Here is a 20574-nt window from a genome sequence, read left to right on the forward strand (position 1 = left end):
TTTGCTTTCCAGTATATGAATATGTACCCCAAATGAAGAAAAATAGTTCACCAAATCAAATTACTACAGGAAGAGAGTGCATTATGTTGATGAGCTGCTGCAGAGAACTCTCTTTTTGGATGAGTGGTAGAGAAGACCAAAAATGAGTACAGGCAGGTTGTGTTTAGGTATGTTCTTATAAACATTTTCATAGTTTTAAGCTTAGTTGGGTGGTGGTCCCACTTTCCAAAACAATACAGGGAAGATGGCATTGTGGAGTTAGTTTCTTAAAATGAGGACTATCACTGGACTGATGGATTTGCCTTTTTAAGTTTTGCAACCTTGAATAAAACACTTACCATGTGCCTCAGTTTTTTACCATCTGTATAGTAAAATATATGCCTTCTCTAGACATGGTAGCATGGCATTGTTGAAAAAATAAGAACAAATGTGACTGTGTTGTCAAAACTGCTAAGGGGCACATAATTACTTATCAGCTGGAGTCCTTGAGTTATACCCTACAAAAATAAAGTCCTTCTAGTCTAGAAAGGGGATTTGTTTAAGGCTATTCACAGAATCAAAGGATGGGATTGCAAAGGGGACATGTAATTGGTCCATTTCCACCCAAATTCTGCTAATGGGTCTTTCCCTTCAAGTCATCACCACCTTTATTGAATGTCAATGACCCTGTCTATATTTGTAGGGATCTTAACCAAGTTCTCAACCATTGAAAATAGGGTGGTCTACACAAGGCAGTCTGAATGGGACTCAGCAAATTCTTAGGCCATAGTTAAGCAACACTTCTTTAGAAAAATCCATAGGTGACATGTGGGCAGTTACTGAAGTCCCTCACTATTCAGCACAAAGCAGATCAGTTCACATGACTACAGCATAGGCAATGATTTCTAGAAATAGAGTAAATGATCTGCAAATAGTCTCATTCACTTGGCACCTACACTGCTGTGGTCACTGGCGATGGCAGTTTTTGTGTTTCTTAATGCTGAGTCTGCTCTTCTTCATGTGTTCCCTCGCAGATCTACTCCTTCCATCTATAGCTTCACAGGGATCTCTGCCAAGTTTGAGCCCTGTCCAATTCTTGAACCCCTTCCTAGCCAAGATGATCTTCAATTGTTATGGCATAAACTCTATCCTCTGCTTCTTTCAGGGCCTGTACTTTTAATTTGTAAGAATCTTCTTGTCTCTAAAGTAAATATGGCTCATGAGAATCAAAATTTTTGGCTTTCAATTCCATTTTTTTTAATATCATGGGGTTTCAAAGCATATTTTTAAAGTAAAAAAACTAAACATCAACTGTTTTTCATTTCTGATTTTACAGTCAATTCTTGAGGCAATGAAAATGATACTGGCTATTAAGGTCATGAGTAAAAATGTGCAGAGAAGAAAACCACACAAATTTTTTCAAAATGTTTTCTATCAGCTAAGCAACAAGACAATTCTCAATCTTCACTGAACTCTTCCACATTCTGTATGCAGCTAAAGCTTCCATCTGCACATCCTTCTGGTAAACTTACACCTAGGACAAGCTACATAATTTATGGGGCCCTGAGAAAAATGAAAATGCTGAGTCTTTGTTCAAAAATGATTTAATGATCTGTGAGAGCAGAAGACCATTAAACCCAGTGCAGGGCTCTTCTAAGCATGAAGACCTCCAGACTGCATTGTCATGAAGCCAGCCCCACACACACCTTAAAAACAAAATTTCATTGAATGAAGCTCCAGATTTCTGTGTCAGAGAGTGTTTATGTTCTAAAAGTCATTATTTCATATTTCAGAGACACAGATTCTCACCCCATCTTGCAATCAGGAATTGCCATAAAAAGGTCCTATGTAATCAATCAGCCAGATTCAGAATAACTCAGAAGAGAACCTTGTCATTCTAGAAAATAGTGGAGCCACAGAATAGAAGAGGTCTAGATCCCTAAATCGTCACATGGAAGATTGCCTGCCAAATACTATGCTGAACTGAAGGAAATGAAGGAAAGGAAAAATAAAATTCTGTCATGTAAAACCACTGAAATTTTGGGGTTGTTTATTGTTAACACTTGCCATACTGTGACTGTGTGTCAGAACTAGGCTATGTTAAAACAACTAATGACACCAAAATCTCAATATCTTACAACAAAAGTTTGCTGCTTATTATGGTATGCCATCCGGAAGACTATACCCATAGCTCCTCAGGGAACTAGACTTCATCATGACTTACGCTTCAGCTTCCATGATCATCACAGCAGTGGAATGCAACCATGATTACATATTGACTTTTATGGTGGCTGTGCATATGTGATACATCACTCCTACTTACATTTCAAAGATCGTAAGTCAAGTGGTCATGCTTATCTTTAAAAAGAGCAAAAAAGCACAATCCCATGTGCCAATAAAGAGGAAATTCAGACATATTTTGTAAATGACAGTAATGAGTACCACATGGATACAAACATTGGTTTTTGAAAGGAGAATGCTGTCATCCAGAACCTTAAAATATCTTCTATAAAGTAAGTAGTCAGGCAGCAACAAAAAACAAAAACAGAAAAACACATTAGCAGGCTGATTAGCTGGAGACCTCAATAAGATACTCAGTAAACCCATCCCCCGAGAAGTAGAAGGTAGACCATAACATAAGCCTGATGAGATTCTAACTCTCTTTGAAGTAGATGGAGGGTAACGGTGTGAAGGGACACAATTTTTTTGCAAAGATCAGATTAAGGGTTTTTACTTTACCATCCAAATCTACTGTTTCAGATAGCCTCAAGACAGCCACCACTAAGTGGAGAGGGGCATTTGTATGAGGAAGCAAAGAAATAAATCATTCTTAAGAATTATACGTAGGAAAAACTAGAATGTGAAATTTAGAATTTGAAACTAAAAGCAAATATATCAGAAAGCCTACTAAGTTTTTAAGGGAATTGTATCATTAACGAAACCGTGGGACTTTGAACAATCATCAAGCTCCCAGAGCTTCCCCAATAGAAAGCCCAGGTAACCTATCTTTGGTTTATAGGTTGTACCTTGGGGACCCACATTTGAACCTGATGGAAAGGTCTATGCATCACATAGAGATGACTCACTGATGTCATAGCCCCATTCCTGACAAGTGCACTAGACACGTGATAGGAATAACTTTCATTGGTTTCAGTGAATATGTTTCTTAATGGTGTAAATTTTCAAATATCGTATTTGTTAGATATCTTCAGGGATCAAAGAGGCCAAGGCAATGCATGAAAAATGGGAATTGTAACTTGGCCTCTTTTCCTTTAAATTTATCCTGAGCTACCCTGTTGAATATAGTGACACTGCCAATTTTTTGATATTCTATTCTAATGGCAACAGGCTGTGATATTGTAAAGTTATTTTATTATATAATTTATCCCAAAAAAAGATGCTAGGCTGTAAGCAGAAAGCTCTGATGTTATTCAACAACCATTTTACATAAATAGAAATAGAAATAGAAATAGAAATAGAAATAGAAAGACTCAAAATAAAAGTTTATGTGAACACTTTTATTAATAGTTGCCAAGGTATCAAAAAAGCTTTCTTTTAGTACTTGACATCAGTGGTTACGTATTTTTTTAAAAAAATACTATTAAAAAGCATTCAGTTACAAGACTCCTGCAAATAAAAGGTAAGCCAGAACAAGAACAGAGTAAAGAAAGCAGCATCAAAGCATCTAAAAGAATAATCTCCATCATGATAAAGGGAAACATTACCTACTAATATGTTTTGAAAAAACTTTATACTAAGAACCTAGTATACTTCATTACACTGAAAGGCATAATTAAAAGCATTGCATTAGACAAAGGATTATCACATAATTTGATGCAGGTGCAATGCATTAGGACAGCATTCTGTAAAGCATCTTTACAAACTCACATGCCTACGGGGTCTGGTAGGTTATGTAAATTAGTGAAATGGCCTGGATATAGGACAGTGCAGTGGGTGAGTACAAGTGCTATCTGTAGCAGTCTAGATGGGTTAGGTTAAGCCAGAGCAACACAGAAGCCAACAGTTCAATTGTTGAAGACAAAATCTGTTTAATTTGTTCGCACTACATGTGATCAAGGATCAGCTGGGAACTCTGTTCTGTCATTAGAGCAGCCACTATGTAGAACATTACTGGTTACTATGGCAGAGGAAAAGTACAGTTTACTTTGCTTAGTCCAAGTAGAATTTTTTTTCTTAATTTGAAAAATATAAGAAGATATGCTAGTCATTAAGACTGTTTTCAGATATTCTAGAGCTCTCTTTCCTTTTGTGCACAAGGTATTTACCTGCTCACTTGCAGTTATACTGACCATATGACTTACCAGGCCAGTAAAATGTGAATAGAACTGATGTGCAGAAACTAAGAGCCAGTCAAGTCCTTTGCCACATGGTTTCTTTTCCCTCAATACCAATAAGACATATTGGCAATTAAAAAAAATTATGACTACTCAACAGAACTCTTATATCAAGTAACTACAAGAACTTTCAATTTTACAAGAAGTATAAAACATCACAAAACTATACTTAGAAACATTCTTCCAAGACTGGTGTTCTCTTCATTTTAAGATAGAGCAGGTATAGAGTACTGTCTCTGTGATACTTCTTGCAATCCTCACCATTAGTACACTACGGTCAAGGAACAGAACATTTCTAGCACCCCAGAAGCTTATTCCCCATCCTAATACTACTTCTCCCACATTCCCCTTCCTAATCAAAACTTCCTCCCTCTTCCCAGAGGCAACTAGATGACTTTTATGGTAATCACTTCATCTTTTAAAAATACTTTTTATTGTTTAAATATATATCTCCAAACAATATAGCTTAGTTTTTACATATTTTTGAATTTTACATAAATAGAATGTGTTCTATGTCTGTTTTCTTCCAGCAACACATACTTTTAAAAATCATTCACAGTGTAGTACACTGGTTTTTGTTGCTGTATAGTATTCCGCTGTAGGAATATTTTACAATGTATTTCTCTATTCTACCTTTGATGGACATTTTGGTGTTCCCAGTTTGGGACTTTTAAAAACAATACTGTTATGAACATTCTTTTAGGTGCATCTTAGTTTATAAGTAAATGAAAAAGAGTGAAATTTCGGGATCACAGGATATATTTATTTATGTATTTATTTTAGTAGTTATTTTTAGGAAGAGGGAAAGAGAGGAAGAATGAGAGGGAGAGAAACATCAATGTGAAAGGGAAACATAGATCCACTACCTCTCATACGTATTCTGACTGGGTTTTGAACCGCAAACCAGGCATGTGCCCTGACTAGGAATTGAACCAGGGACCTTTCAGTTTATAGATGATACCCAACCAACTGAGTGACACCAGTTAGGGCAGTATATATTTATTTCTGACCTCACTTAATAATCTACACACTACCAATAGTATATGAGAGTTCCTATAGTTCCATAACCATGTATTATCTTCATAGCACTTACTGCTACCTGAACATTTGTTTACTTGTTTAATGTCCATCTTTCCCCAGGGTAGACTGTAACCTCCATATGAGCAGAGACTTTGCCCATCTTGTCCACTATTTTATCCCTCGCACCTAGCACAGTGACAAGAGCAGTGCTCTTGACAAGAGCTTGACACACAACAGGGGCTGACGAAATACTTGTTGAATTACTAAATGAATAAATGAAAATTCCAGCTCATTAGTAATTTCAGCCAGGGCTAAGCAGAAAGACAACTGGCATTGCTTGGTGACTCCAAAAATACTTAGTATGTTATGTGATTAAAAAAATGGATATATAATAACAGTTTGGAAAATTGTATATATTCCTAAAGAACAAAAGTAGAAGAAAACAATCCAAAACTTAGAAATATTTGTCTTAGAGGCACTAAAGAGTTTTATTCTCCCTTCTCCCCACTTTCACCTTTTATATATTTTCCAAAATATCTTCAATAAATTTCACTTCTGTGAGAAAAGTTAAACTTTAAACTATAAAATTGTAACGACAAAGAATGAACTACTGATATAAAGAATAACATGGATGAATCTCACACAAAAAAAGGTTGAGTAAAAGAGTATTATGCCATTTATCTGAAACTTAGGAACAGGCAGAACTAGTGTGTGGTGACAGAGATAAATCTAATGGTTACTCCTGTGGGGATACCTACCGGGAGAGAGCACGAGGGAGCTTTCCAGGGTGACGGAAATGTTCTGTATTCTGTCCAAGGGGATGGTTACCTAAGGGGGGATACATATGTAGAGAATTCATCAAGCTATAAATTTAAGATTTGTATACTCTATTGTACATGAAGTATACTTCAATTTTAAAACCTTGGGACAAACATATAAATGAAGAATGGATAGATAGGAACAAAAATTAAAATGAATTTTTTAAATTTCTAATGTTTTGCATACATGATTATTCCAATTAAAAATAAAAATAACAGAGGCCCAGAAAGCTTCTTAAGAGTGTTAGTCAAGAAAGCAGTACTAGATTTGTAAATCAAATTCCTCATACCATGTAGAAGCAAAACCTTCTTATGACAGTTTCTGGGTCTTTTAGCTCTCCTCTTCTTCAGAGTCCTTCATTTTGCAGCATGAGACATATTGTACATTTAGAATATGTTTGAAAATAAACTAACAGGTTAAATGTGTAGCAGAGCTTCTCTCATTCTAAACAAATTTGAATTTTCCAAAATTAGTGACAACAATACCGTTCTCGGTAACAGAAATGCTGAGAGGACTCACTTAGAAAAGGAAATATATGCCATGTGGCTAACATGTTAGAAAAAATTTCCCCTTTGCCTCAGTTTCTTTTAGGAATTGGATTTTCTATATTTAACACTGTGGCAGACATCAAATACAGTATTTACAAATAACTTAAGGCTTATTTTAGCAAATTCATTTGCCATTACGTGCTCCTGCTGCCAGATGAGAAAATTAATATCCTTCAGAGGTAAGCACCAATTGCTATATAAGAACTGGAAAACAAAAATTACTCAGATTAAATACATATGCCACTATTTACCATTATATAAGGGAGGTATGGAGGTGGAAGAAATAATATAAGTGTAGGGTGGTAACTAGCAGTAAGTACTCAAAAACTGCTGAGTGTACTAGAGTTAAGCCAATTTTCTCTCTTGATTCAGTTAGCATTTCCTCATTCATGTTTATCTCTGGAATTTGCACCAACAGAAAACTTCTTTCAAAAACTGAACAAAGAAATACCTCACATTTCTTAACCTGGCAGTGTTCCCCTGTTGGCTTCATTATAAAAAGCTGTGTATTATTAAGTTCTCAGAAAAAGTTTACTATCTAGGTACAAAGCTTACTATCTAGATAAAAAGGTACACATGAAGACTTTAAATAACAATAAAAGGCAGTATGTAGATAAATTCTAAAATGAGTTGTGCAGGAAATTTGTGCAGGCTCAAATTTATTCTATATGAACAAACACACCTTCCTTCTATTTCACCCCAAAGTGCCTCTGTAGCAATGCGCTACTTGGTTTTCAGAATACTGCATCCTCTAGGTCTTCTCTGATTTCTTTGCTGGTTCTTCCTCTTTCCCCAATCTTTTAGTGTTTTAGTGCCTCAGAGAGCAGACATGGATATCTTCCCTAAACATACTCACTATTTAGGTGGTGTCATCTGTCAAAAAATCCCACTGATTCTACTTTCAAAACATCATAAGTCTGACCACTTAGCACTAGGTGCAGTACTACTACCCTGGTCTAAGCCATTATCATCTCTCAATTGGACAACAGCCTCCTATCTGGTTTCCCTGTTTCCACCATAGCTTACTACAATCTATTCTCAGCATAGAAGTCAGAAAGATGCTTTTAAAATGTTAAATTAGAGGCAATCATTTCTTTGCTCAAACACCGCTAACGGTTCCCTAATTTTATTCAAGGTAAGAGCCAAAGTCCTTACAATGGCCCACAAAGCCCCCAAATCTGTCCCACTCCGCTCTCCCATTTACCTTTCTGACTTTGTCTCCTATTATTCTTCCTCCTTGCTCACTCTTGCTCTTCCCTCTTGCTTGCTTCTCTCTAGACATACTGACTTCCCTGCTATTCTTTGAACACACCAAACACAGTGCTGCCTCAGGACCTTTCATTCACTCTTTCCCCTCTCTGGATGACCCTCTTTATGATCACCCTCTTCACCCCATATCTACATGACTGAGCTTTCTAATCTCTGCTCAAGTAACAGTGAGGCCTTCCCTGACCGCTCTATTTAATATTGTAATCAACTTCCCCACTCCTCATCCCCCTTTCCTTGCTTTATTATTTCCGCAGCACTTATTGCCATCTAATATACTGTAAATTTTCTTATTTTATTTATTGTCTCTCTCTCTCTCCACACTAATATGTAAAGCTTATGAGAACAGCGATTTTTGTCTGTTTTCTTCATTGTGGTATTCTTACCACATAGAACAGTGTGTGACACACAACTGATTTTCAATAAGGATTTCCTGGAAGACTGACTGACTGACGAATGAATGAATGAATGAAAGAAAAGGAAAAAAAGAGAAAGAACAAAAAGAAAGAAGAAAGGGGGTCCTGGCTACGTTACTCAGTTGCCCCAATAAGCCAGGGTGGCAGGTTCGATCTCTGGTTAGGGTACATATAAGAAGCAACCAATGAATGCATAAATAAGGAACAACAAACCGATATCTCCCTCTCTCTCTCTCTGCCCCCCTCACTTCCTCTCTCTAAAAACCAAATAAATTTTAAAAAGAAAAGGAACACAAAGAAACTTGCCTAAGGCATTGTGACAATTAATATGGTAATATTTCAAAAACTTATATGGAACCAAATATGACTGCGAATAGCCTCAACAATCTTGAGAAAGACGAACAAAGTAGGAGGGATCAAAATACCTGATATCAAACTATACTTACAAGGCCGCTATAATCAAAACAGTCTAGCACTGGCATAAAAAACAGACACAAAGATCAATGGAACAGAACAGAGAGCCCAGAAATAAACTCATGTCTCTATGGTCAATTGATATTTGACAAAGGGGGCATGAGCAACCAATGGAGTAAAAATAGGCTCTTCAATAAATGGTGCTGGGAGATCTGGACAGGTACATGTAAAAAAATTAAACTAGACCAGCAACTTAGACCATACACCAAAATAAACTAAAGATGGATAAAAGATTTAATTGTAAGTCATAACACCATAAAAGTCATAGAGGAAAACACAGGCAATAAAATTTCAGATATCCCATGCAGCAATATTTTTACCAATACATGCTCTAAAGCAGGGGTGTCAAATTCATTTTCACGGTGGGGCCACATCAGCCTCAAGGTTGCCTTCAAAGGGCCAACTGTATTTTTAGGACTGTATAAATGTAACTACTCCTTAACTAGAGGCAAGGAGCTCAGCACTGCCACTGGGTAGAAACAAGGTGCTGGGCTGGATAAAACAAGGTGGAGGGCCGGATCCGGCCCACAAGCCTTGTGTTTGCCACCCGTGCTCTAGGGCAAGGGAAATAGAGGAAAGGAAAAAGAAATGGGACTACATCAAATTAAAAAACTTCTGCTCGGCTAAAGACAACATCATCGAAATGAAAAGGGATCCAACCATATGGGAAAACATATTTCCTAATGATACCTTGGACAAGGGTTTGATCTTTAAAATACATAAAGAATTCACACAACTCCACACCAGGAAGACAAACAATCCAATTAAAAAATGGGCAAAGGACCTGAACAGTCACTTCTCCAAGGAGGACATACAGAGCGCCCAGAGACATATGAAAGGATGCTCAGCATCACTAGCCATCAGAGCGATGCAAATTAAAACCACAATGAGATACCACTTCACGCTGGTGAGAATAGCCATCATAAACAAATCAAAAAACAAGTGTGGAGAGGATGTGGAAAAAAGGGAACCCTAGTGCACTGTTGGTGGGAATGCAGACTGGTGCAGCCACTGTGGAAAACAGTATGGAATTTCCTCAAAAAACTAAAACTGGAACTGCCTTTTGACGCAGCAATTCCACTGCTGGGATTACACCCTAAGAATCTTGAAACACTAATTCAAAAGAACCTATGCACCCCAATGTTCATAGCAGCACAATTTATAATAGCCAAGTGCTGGAAACAACTTAAGTGCCCATCAGTAAGAGTGGTTCAAAAAACTGTGGTATATTTTACACAATGGAATACTATGCAGCAGAAAGAAAGAAGGAACTCCTACTTCTTGACAGCATGGATGGAACTAGAGAATATTATACTAAGTGAAATAAGCCAGGCCACCAAAACAAATATCATGTGATCTCACCTATAAGAGGAACCTAATGATCAAAACAAACAAATGAGCAAAACAGAACCAGAGGCACGGAAACAAGAAACAGACTGGCAGTGACCAGAGGGGAGCAGGGAGGGAAGGAAAGAGTGGAAAGAAGGGGAAGGAACTAGTCAAGGAACATGTATGAATGACACATGGACATGGACATGGACATGGACAACAGGGTGGGGATTGACTGTGGGAGTGTGTGGGTGGGCTGGGAGAAGGATAGAACAGGGGAAAAATTGGGACAATTGTAATACAACAACAATAAAATATTTACTAAGAAAATACGGTGTAGCGAGATCTGCTTGGCATCAAAGGCCATACCATTCTGTTATAACATCAGTTAAGAAGCCTCTATTTAAAAAAATAATCTTAAGAATTTAAATAAGCTCAATAAACAGTAACATAAAAAAAAGAAAGAGGCAAGCCAACTATCTTTCCTGAACAATTAGAAAACAACTGAATCAAAACTATTTACTTAGAATTCGACTATAAATAACTTTTTTCAAAATCACAGATGTATATATAATTCCTTCTTTTAAAAGTAACTAAAATTAAAGATAAATTTAAAAGGATTGGAGAGTTCTGCTTTCAATCAAGATGGAGTAATAGGAACTAAATTTACCCTCCTGTTTGAAACAACACTCTACTTTCAATAAACAAAAACAGACAAAAATATATAAGATATGATTTATAAAACACTGAACATCAGGCAAAGCAGGAGAGTGATTCCTGAGAGACAGGAAATAAATGAGGTGTGACTAGTGAATGCATTGAGAAAGTATGGATGCCAAAACATAGTGAGAGGGAACTCAGACTGAGCCCAGCAACGTCCTTGAGCTGAAGAGACAGAGCTGAGTCTAGAAATAACAATGCAAATAGAAGCTACAAAACAGAGTATTGGAGAAGACAGATCTACTCACAGAGAGAACACTGAAGATCTGCAGACCATCCACCTTCATCATTCAGAAGCGTACTGATTTGTATGTGTGTGGGAAAACTATCCAAGGCCAAACAAATAACCATCTGAGCGGATTAGACAGAACAGTGCCGGGTACCAGGAACAGTGCCTGTTCCTACTGGCCAGGCTAGACAAAAACAAAACCTAGAGAGAATTCATTACGCATTGAGGAAAGTACTCCAAAGTGGGAAACAGTCAGACGTAGACTAAGCACTGTTCCAATCATAAAAGGAAGACCCAAATGGATCAAACTGTTTCCAAATAACTATACCCCACAACAAAGATCAAGATGAGCTGTAAAATACAAAATATATGGCAACCAAGAAGGGAAAATTGACAATGTCTGCCATCCAATGAAAGACTAGCAGGCATGGGGGTAAAAAACAAAACAGGAAAATATAACCAAAACTGAGAAGAAATATCAACCATTTAAAATTGATCCAGAAGTAAGAGAGATGCCAGATAGGAGACATGGAATTAAAAGTATTCTATATGTTCAAAGTGCTAACTAAAGACATAGAAGATTTTTTTAAAGGCCCTAGTCAAGTTTATACACTTGAAAATAAAAATGTCTGAGTTGAAAAATAAACTGAGTGAGATTAATGGTAAATTAAACATTGTAGAAGAAAAGATTAGTAAACTTCTGCTAAATATATAAGGTTTTTTAAAAATATTGAAATCTCTTTAAAACACAATTGACTTTTTAGACAAAAATAACAATGCTGTACTTTGTGTTTATAAAATAGGTATAAGAAAAATGTTTGACAAGAACATAAAGACCAGAAAGATAAAACAGAAGTATATTATTCTAAGGCTCTTATATTATATATGAAGTGCTAAACATTACTTGAAAGTAGACTATAAGTTAAAGACCTGTATATGGATATCCACTGCAACTCATGTGCGATAACCAAAAACTGAAACCAAGCCAAATGTCTATCAATACATCAATGGATAAACAAAGTAGGGTACATTCATATCACAGGATTTACTAATAACAAAAAAATGACATGTTAATACACACAAAAAAGTGGGTGAATCTTAAAATAATACTGAAAGAAACCAAAAAGCATATAGTGTATGATTACATTTACATAAAACTCTAGAAGACACAAACTAACTTACAGAGAAAGAAAACAGATCAATGATTGCCCAGTGGTGAGAAGGGACAAGACGGATTACAAAGGGCACAAGGGAACTTTTGAGAGTGATGGGTATCTTGATTGTGGTGATGGTTTCTTTTACATATGTAAAATTTATTGAATCTTACCCATTAAAATATGTGCAATTTTTTGCATGTAAACAATTCCTCAATGAAGCTGTTTAAAAATAATTCTAACTTCAATTTAGGTAAAAAAAAAATACTTAGACTACCTAGAGTGCTCTGGCTCACAGAGTAAAAATAAAATAGATGAAAGTTAGAACTAATAAAATATTTGTGATATATAAGTGTTGGGATGGATCAGAGAAACCAACTACTCAAGTACTTTCTTATTTGAGATAAAAGAGTTCAAGTCTCAGAAAAGTACAGTAACTTGGCCAAGGTCCTACAGCTAGAGTTAAGGGCTTACTACAGAGTTTAAGATCCACGATGGCAGGGACTCTGTTAATTCAGGTCACCACTGTATCCTTTATATATAGTACAACGCCTGGGACATAATAAGAGTTCAATAAATATTTGTTAAAAAGGTGGGTAAGAAGATAAAAGAAAATCTCCCTTAAAATATGACTGAAAGTTTCTCCCTACCTTCAATTCTTCAAACTCTTTACACACATGAGAAAATTAAGCAGTACCTTTAGTATCATAAAATATAAAAAATTATACTCCATATTTTTAGCTTACTGGATATTTTATTATATTCTAATGCTTCAAAATTTTTAATTCAGGCAACCAACTCTTAAACAGGCAGAAGAACAGAAAACACTCCAGTCATGAAGATTAATGACATTTTCAAATTTTAGAAACTTAAAGAAAAGTGCTTACCAAAAATTTCTCCATGTTTGACATCCTCACAAGGTACCACATGTTTTTGGTCTCCATTACCTATTGATAAAAATTCCATATTAGTCTGACAGGAAAGAATTTCAATTTACAACAACATTCTATTGAGTTACTTATTTTAAAACTACTAATAAAAGCATTGAAATTATGCATAATTTGAAATTGGCAAAGTTCACAAGACACAATATCCTGATGCTAACACTCTGGTAGAAAACCCAGAGCCTTGCTCTTTCAAGGGTGTCCATGGACCAGCAGCAGCGGCACTGCCCAGGTGCCTGTCAAGAGATGCAGGGTCTCAGTCTCCACCCCAGACCCGCTGACACAGAATTGACATGTAACAAAATCCCCAGCTGATTATTATGCACAGTCAAGTTTCAAAAATATTAATACAGGTAACAGGAATTTTGAAGATCAACTTTTTACCACCTCCTCACTAACTTTTTTAGCCTTGTTTACATGGTAGACTCTGATTAAGAAAAGGATAATAAAATATATAGCTCAGTTTATTTGGCCTGTAGCCTAGCTAATATGGCACAATGTGATTTTTTCCTACTATAATATTGTAACATAGAATTATTACTTTAAAACATTGTTCAAGAGCTTCTTTATAACTCCACTGCTACATACTTTTATTTAAATTAGTTTTTCTAAGTTCAGAAAGGAAGCCTGTCATTTTTATAAACTTGATTTTTCAAACTACGCTGAACCGAAAGGAAATGAATTTGTAAGATTCAAAAGGAGTGAATTTTAGATTACTTCTCTGTAATACTCTTACCATTTTATATGTGGCACATGCTACTAGCATCAGGTGGAGCTGCTGTGTGCTGAAGGGCTAACGTAAATCTGCCCTCACATGCAGGTGTAGAACTATTCCCTATCAGACCACGAAACTAAGAACTACCTTCATATTGGGTCTAAACAAGTCAAATGGTAAATCATTTAACTGATTATTTAGTCCAAATAAACAGAATTACCATGTGAAGCTTGGCAATTTTAATGTGAGTTTAGCTTATGGGTTCATCAGAGGCTTCTAAGAATGTGATTATTTTCTTTTGACTATCTGCTTTAGGAACTTTCTTTTAAAGAGCGTAACGGGAGAATTACTCTCATATAAATTTGACCGAAGAGATCCTCTATAATTTTAGAACTTCAGGAATTGTTTTGAGTGACACCCCACATTCTCTAATTTTTAGCTAATGGTAATGATCCCCACATCTTCCATTGCAAATTTCTATCAATAAAATGTTGTTTAGCCAAATACAGATATGTATATACGTACACATGTACATGTATATGTACATAAAAATAGGTACATGTATTTATGAATATATAAAGAGACAAATTACATACTTCTGCTATGGTATGAATATGTTATACACATTAAAGATGCACACAAGGAAATAAATCTAAAAAATAAACAATCAGCAGTTCTAACATTTTCTTAAACCCCAATGGTACTGTGCCCACAGTGGTACTAGTACTAGGTAGGTCTGTGAGGGGGAGAAAAAGGCCCTCATTTGTAAACCAACTTCTGTGGTATATATACTACAGAAGCATATATACTACCACCACCAATTTTGAGACACTAACATGATTTAATTAACTTGCAAATTTTCTGAAAATTTAAAAATCTGCTCAGCACCAAGTTGAGCCTTGGTTGCTGTTGGCAGGTCAATGGGAGGGATTTACCCAGACCAGTCAGCTGCAAGAACTGGCTGTAACCACCAACCACCAACCTCAGCCCTCCATGGAGAATCATCTGTGTGCAGGGGGCAGATTGGTGGTGCTCCAGAGTGGTTAGTAGCTGTCCACTGGGTATGCTGACCAGAGGGGTTCCGGAGTGGTGCAGGCCAAAGTCAGCCCCTACCTGTGTTTTGTCTGGGCCACCCTTCCTAAACTATAAAGCAATCTGAGAAGGCTGCTACTTATGCTGGGTTTGGAGATTTCCAGGAGAAGCCAAGCTGTGAAACTAATCTGGCTGCTGCTATTGCCTGGCTTGGGGCTCACTGAGGCCAGCTGTTGCTTGTTTGATAGGATTTAGAAAGCTGTGAAGCATTAGCCAAGCCCAGTTATTCATATGGAAAAGCAGCTTGGGGGATCTCTAAGGCAGCTCAAACAGCATTAGCCAGGTTGATGGAGTCTCCAATACAGTGCCAGCCTGCAGGCTCGGTGGCTCTATGGTGGAGGGCTAGGAACAAAGACAATGGCATTTCAAGGTGAATAACTAGGTAATCAGAAATCAACAATCATATACTTTTTTTCATGCAACCCAGAACCCCTAATTCAAGAACAATAGTAGATATTTGGTTAGGAAACATGCCATTCTGATTTAAATAAAATTTTCAAAGCCCTGGCTGGCGTAGCTCAGTGGATTGAGCGCAGACTGTGAACCAAAGCATCATAGGTTCAATTCCCAGTCAGGGCACATGCCTGTGATGCAGGCCGCGGCCCCCAGCGGCCCCCAGCAACTGCACATTGATGTTTCTCTCTCTCTCTCTTTCTTTCTTTCTTTCTTTCTCTCCCTCTCTCTCTCTCTCTCTTTCTCTCTCTCTCTCTCTTAAAAAAAAAAAAGAAGAAAAGTTGACAGGTAAAAAAATAAGTATATACTTGAGTCTCCTCCATATTCCTTAAGAGAGTAATGTAAATGTATTTTGAAGAAAATGTGTTGCCCTACAATTTTCTGGAGTGCATAGCACTAACCTATGCCCAACAAAAAACTGTAAAAACAAAATAGGTCGACCTACCTACTGTATTTTGCCATGTATGCTGCACTCCCGTGTGTAATGCACAACCACATTTTTGTGCACATTATACATGGGATTATTATGCCCATTATTATACTCATGTAAAATGTGCATCTTTATTTTTTCCCTTAAAAATCTGGACAAAAAAGTGTGCATTATACCCAGCAAAATATGGTACAAATAGAAAAAGAACTGGAGTTGAAAGAATTATGGTTTTTAAAATTGCAGTATGACTACTGTCATTAAGAAAATTTTTTATTATATGTAATATGAGGGGGACCCAAAAAAACCAGAATTATCTTCTAGACAGTAGGACCCCTGTAGTACAGGCTTCCCCCACTAAGTGAATATTCTAGGAACCCATCTGTATCAGCATACCAGCTGGCACTGTTGTGAGAGGCTGTGTTCAGCTTCAGTTAATTTTTAAAGACCCTTTCAATGCATCTGCCCATTTCATGAAGCACACCTGCCCACACCACACTGAGTGTTCAGCAGTTTCTGACCAAAAATGGCATGACCCTGTTGCCCCACCCTCACCCCAAGCAACTTTTTTTGTTTTCCCAAATGAAAAAAATCTTCAAATGGAAACATTTTGCCATGTGGAAGAGGTGAAACAAAAAACTGCAGAAGCATTAAAAGACATCAAAATTGATGAGTTCAAAAACTGTGTACTGCATCAAATAGTAATACTTTGAAGGTGACTGAGGTTTAAACGTAAGACTAAATACACAATTTTTTACAAATAAATTCAGGGTTTTCTGTATCCTCCCTTGTACACTGAGTATCATATTTAATGATAAAGAAAAAATCTGGATACTAAATACCAATTAAAGCAAGGCATTACCAAGAGGTATTGCCTCTTTTACATGCTTTTGGACCATGGCCTCAAATAATTAAAAAAGTGAAAAAAATATAAATTATCTAATTCCTTCCTCAATTTTATCTTGATTCACAGATATATGTACCACAAGTCTATGTATCTATACCATCATATTGATACCCCTTGTTTATGGCTGCTATAATATTAGGAAAAGATAAAAGACCAAAGAAAAAATGGAGCATGTGTTAGCATGCTTTTGCTTATAATAGTAGGAGTAACAAGAAGACCCCAAAAGTAATTATTCACACATGGCAATTTATTTCTTGCTCATGTAGCAAAACCGAATGGGTGAAAAGTTAGAAGGCGGCCCTCCTCCATGAAGGCACACAAAATATAAGGAGGCCTACTGCCTTTAATGGATAGCTTCCCTGGTTCCCCTGAACACTGTCTCCATTCCAGGCAGACAGAGGATAAAATCTCAGAGGATCCCTCATATGAGGTTTTTATGGCACAATTATTTGTTTACTCCGTTAGTTAGAACTCAGTCATGTAACCGTACCTAAATGCCAGAGGGGCCAAGAAAGAGTCCAACTGTAGGTGCAGGAAGAAAAGGAAACAGTGGATTTTGGGTGATCAGCTCTCTGACACACTCTTCCAGGTAATTTCTTAATAATGGGATTCTTTACCAAGTACTTCTCAGAAATATGATGATGATGACCTTCACAACTGCACAGCACTATTTAAAAAAATACTTTAACATATTTTAATAAAAGTTTTGTCATTTATTTCTCAACTTTGTAAAGCAAATGGAATAAGCAGTTGTCCCATGAGATGATGAAACTGAGTTTCAAAGACACTACATAATTTACAAAGGTTCTAAAGCCCAAGTGAATTAATTGGGAAATAACTGCAGGTATTCTAACTAAAGTTCAATTTTTTCATTATTTCAAAGAGTGTTTTATTCACACATTTACTGAGCACCTAGTGCATGCCTGGACCTATGCCCAGGATATAAAAATGAGATCTGATTCCTACCCTCAAAGAACTTTATAGGTTTGTGAGAACAAACAGAGCACATTATAGAAAACAGTTCTCATCAACCAAAGATCTGCATTTGGGGATTTCCCCAACGGTGTACAAAAGTCCCAACTTAGAAAAGAACTGTATTGCAATAGTTCATTTTGAAGTTAACTATGAACTTAAATTTCTGGGAACTTACTCTCTGCATCTCTTCTCTACTTAGTTCTGAACATAGTACCTAAGACGAAACCTGCATGGTAGTAACAGTCAAACAAGGGACTCTGTAAACTGAAGGATCCCTTTGTTGTTGTTTATCTAAATTATTCAACTCTCTAATTCCTAGTTATGAATGCATTTAAAATAACCTTCAGTGGATTCATTGGAAATAGGAAAATTAATATTCCTCTGTGAGGGTTCAAAAGGAAAGTTTCTTATACAACTTTGGAGGGTGTATTGAATAAGCTAGAAAAATTACTATCAAACTAAATCCCATGAAAAGTAGCAATATGGAATATTCTAACCACAGAAATAGGAAAATGTGAATTAAAAACAAAATACCTAATATGTCAATTATATCTCAGAAGACGCCATTTTCACTTACTATATTAATGAAGATTAAAAAATAAACACCCTTGTGAGCTACACTGATGTGACCACTTTTATATGTTGCTCCTAGGAATATAAACATGTTATCACTTTTCTAGGAGGTAATTTGACATCACTAAGAACCTTAAAAATCATTCATCCCATTTATCCTAAAAATTCTACTTCTGAGAAATTATTTCAAAGACATAATCTGAAATGATAAATATTTATGTATAAACATATCCAATAAAGTATTATTTATAACATTAAAAATAGAAACAGGGAAGTAAGTACATGAATTATGGTAATTTTATATTATGACTAATAATACAGTTATTAAAATGACTCCTTTTAATAATATAGAGAAATTCTTAGAATAAAATACTAAGTTAAAAATTAATACCAGTGCAGTCCCAACACAAGGAAAAATACTGGGAATAACTAGATATAAATATAATGGAATGTTATCAGTAGGTGCAAAAAATCATAAACTTTTTTGCATTATTAACTTTCTGTTCAATTTTACTTCAATGAGCATGAATACTTTTCTAGTAAGAAAAAAGAAAAATGAAATGGAATTATACTTATCAATATGCTAACTTCTCCATCTGTGAAATATTAGTCATTTTCATTTTCTTATTTTCTATATTCTTTGTAAAAGTGGATATAAGATTTAAATATTAGTTAAGCCTGTATACATAGAAATGTTTTCAATAATGTTAGGTAAAAAATGATACATATAAAAGTAACAGCTATGTAAATTACAAATGTGTATGTAAGATCAGGGGTTAAATATAAGAGCAGAAATCAAATAGTGGTAGCTGATGGATAAAAGGAATATTTTCACTTTTCAAAGTGTTAATTTAATGGTAATGTTACCTTTTGATAATTTTAGAAAAAAATTATTTCACTTCTCAGAAAAATAATAATCTCATACACATAAAGAAACTACACTTTCAAAAGTGACTTTGAGGAACTTTATAAGGAAGTCACATAATAAGAGCTATTCTTCTCGTAACCAGAAAGGATTAATGTGTGTTTGCTGTCTCAGGTAATATCTGCTTCCATGCTACTACTAACACACTACTTCTAAACTGTCCCTCTTGTTTTCATTTTAACACTCAAAGATTGTAAACAGGACTAGATACACATATTGGCAAATAAATTATTTGGTAGCAAGTTCTTCTGTTACACATAGTACAGCTGCTTTTTGAAATCTGGCCTACTTCACAGCACAAGATTAATACCAAGACTACTAAGAATAATCTTAAAATTTTAAAGCAAAATATAAAATTCAATTGTATTAAAAATAAGTTGTTTTTCAATAAATAATGCAATTAGAGTATAATATACTCTAAGCTTGCTTGATTCTACCCTTGCTACAAAAATGCAACTTTGATACTTTATTTGCAAAGCTTTAAAAATATTTACAATTTTAAGATAGTAGTTAAAGAGTTATGCCTAAATATAAGAGCCCCCAAATACACACAGAAAGCTTTTCAGTGAAAAAATCAATGTTCAGAATATCCTTGGTGTCACTATTGCATTCCATGTTCTCTTAAGAATAAGTAAATAGCCAGCACCTAGGTGCCATTTTAATAAGGCAATTTTCAGAACCTCTGTGAAATATCTTTAGGATTCCATGGACCACATGTTTATGTGTTCTTTAGCTAAGTAATAGAGAGGAATCATTTCAAAGAAAACTCAATTATCTGTCATAGAAAAGATCTGAAAATAACTAATGATAGTTATCACTGGGTGGTCAGTAGTAGGTAATTTGTTTCATTTATAGGTATTTTAAAATTTCTCAATAAACATGATAAATTTGATTTAAAGTATGTGACTTCCCCCCCCCACTGCAGACAACTGTAACTGAACAATAAAATGATTTTTTAAAAGTAAAAATAAAAATAAAAATATATGACTCTTTAATATAAAAATAACCTTCTCACTTGTTAAATTCCCTCCTAGGAATTTAACCTCAATTCTTCCTAAAAAAATTAAAAATGCAAAGAATTACATACACAATAATTATTCACTGCAGCACTGGCCAGTGTGGCTCAGTCGGTTGGAGCTGAGCCCTGTAAACCAAAAAGGCCACGGATTCGATTCCCAGTCAGGGCACACACCTAGGTTTTAGGTTTGGACACCAGTAGAAGTTGGAGGCAACCAATCGATGTTTCTCTCACAT

General features: G+C 35.7%; 1 protein-coding gene and 1 long non-coding RNA gene across 5 annotated transcripts in view; one reads left to right on the forward strand and one right to left on the reverse strand.

The window, feature by feature from the left end:
* The window catches only part of DCUN1D5 (defective in cullin neddylation 1 domain containing 5), a 71595-nt gene that overhangs the window by 39703 nt on the left and 11318 nt on the right, over window positions 1–20574 (reverse strand). For all 4 annotated transcript variants that reach the window (XM_028516570.2, XM_028516572.2, XM_036028671.1 and 1 more), the window contains exon 2: window positions 13197–13256. The gene's annotated coding sequence lies outside the window, so the exon portion shown is untranslated. The remainder of the gene's footprint in view (window positions 1–13196; window positions 13257–20574) is intronic.
* LOC118501227 lies at window positions 199–8672 on the forward strand. The gene is made up of 3 exons (XR_004903842.1): window positions 199–209; window positions 5318–5325; window positions 8526–8672. It is a non-coding gene; the product is annotated as an uncharacterized LOC118501227 (long non-coding RNA).

Source organism: Phyllostomus discolor, chromosome 6 (assembly GCF_004126475.2).
Source record: "Phyllostomus discolor isolate MPI-MPIP mPhyDis1 chromosome 6, mPhyDis1.pri.v3, whole genome shotgun sequence".
NCBI lineage: Eukaryota > Metazoa > Chordata > Mammalia > Chiroptera > Phyllostomidae > Phyllostomus > Phyllostomus discolor.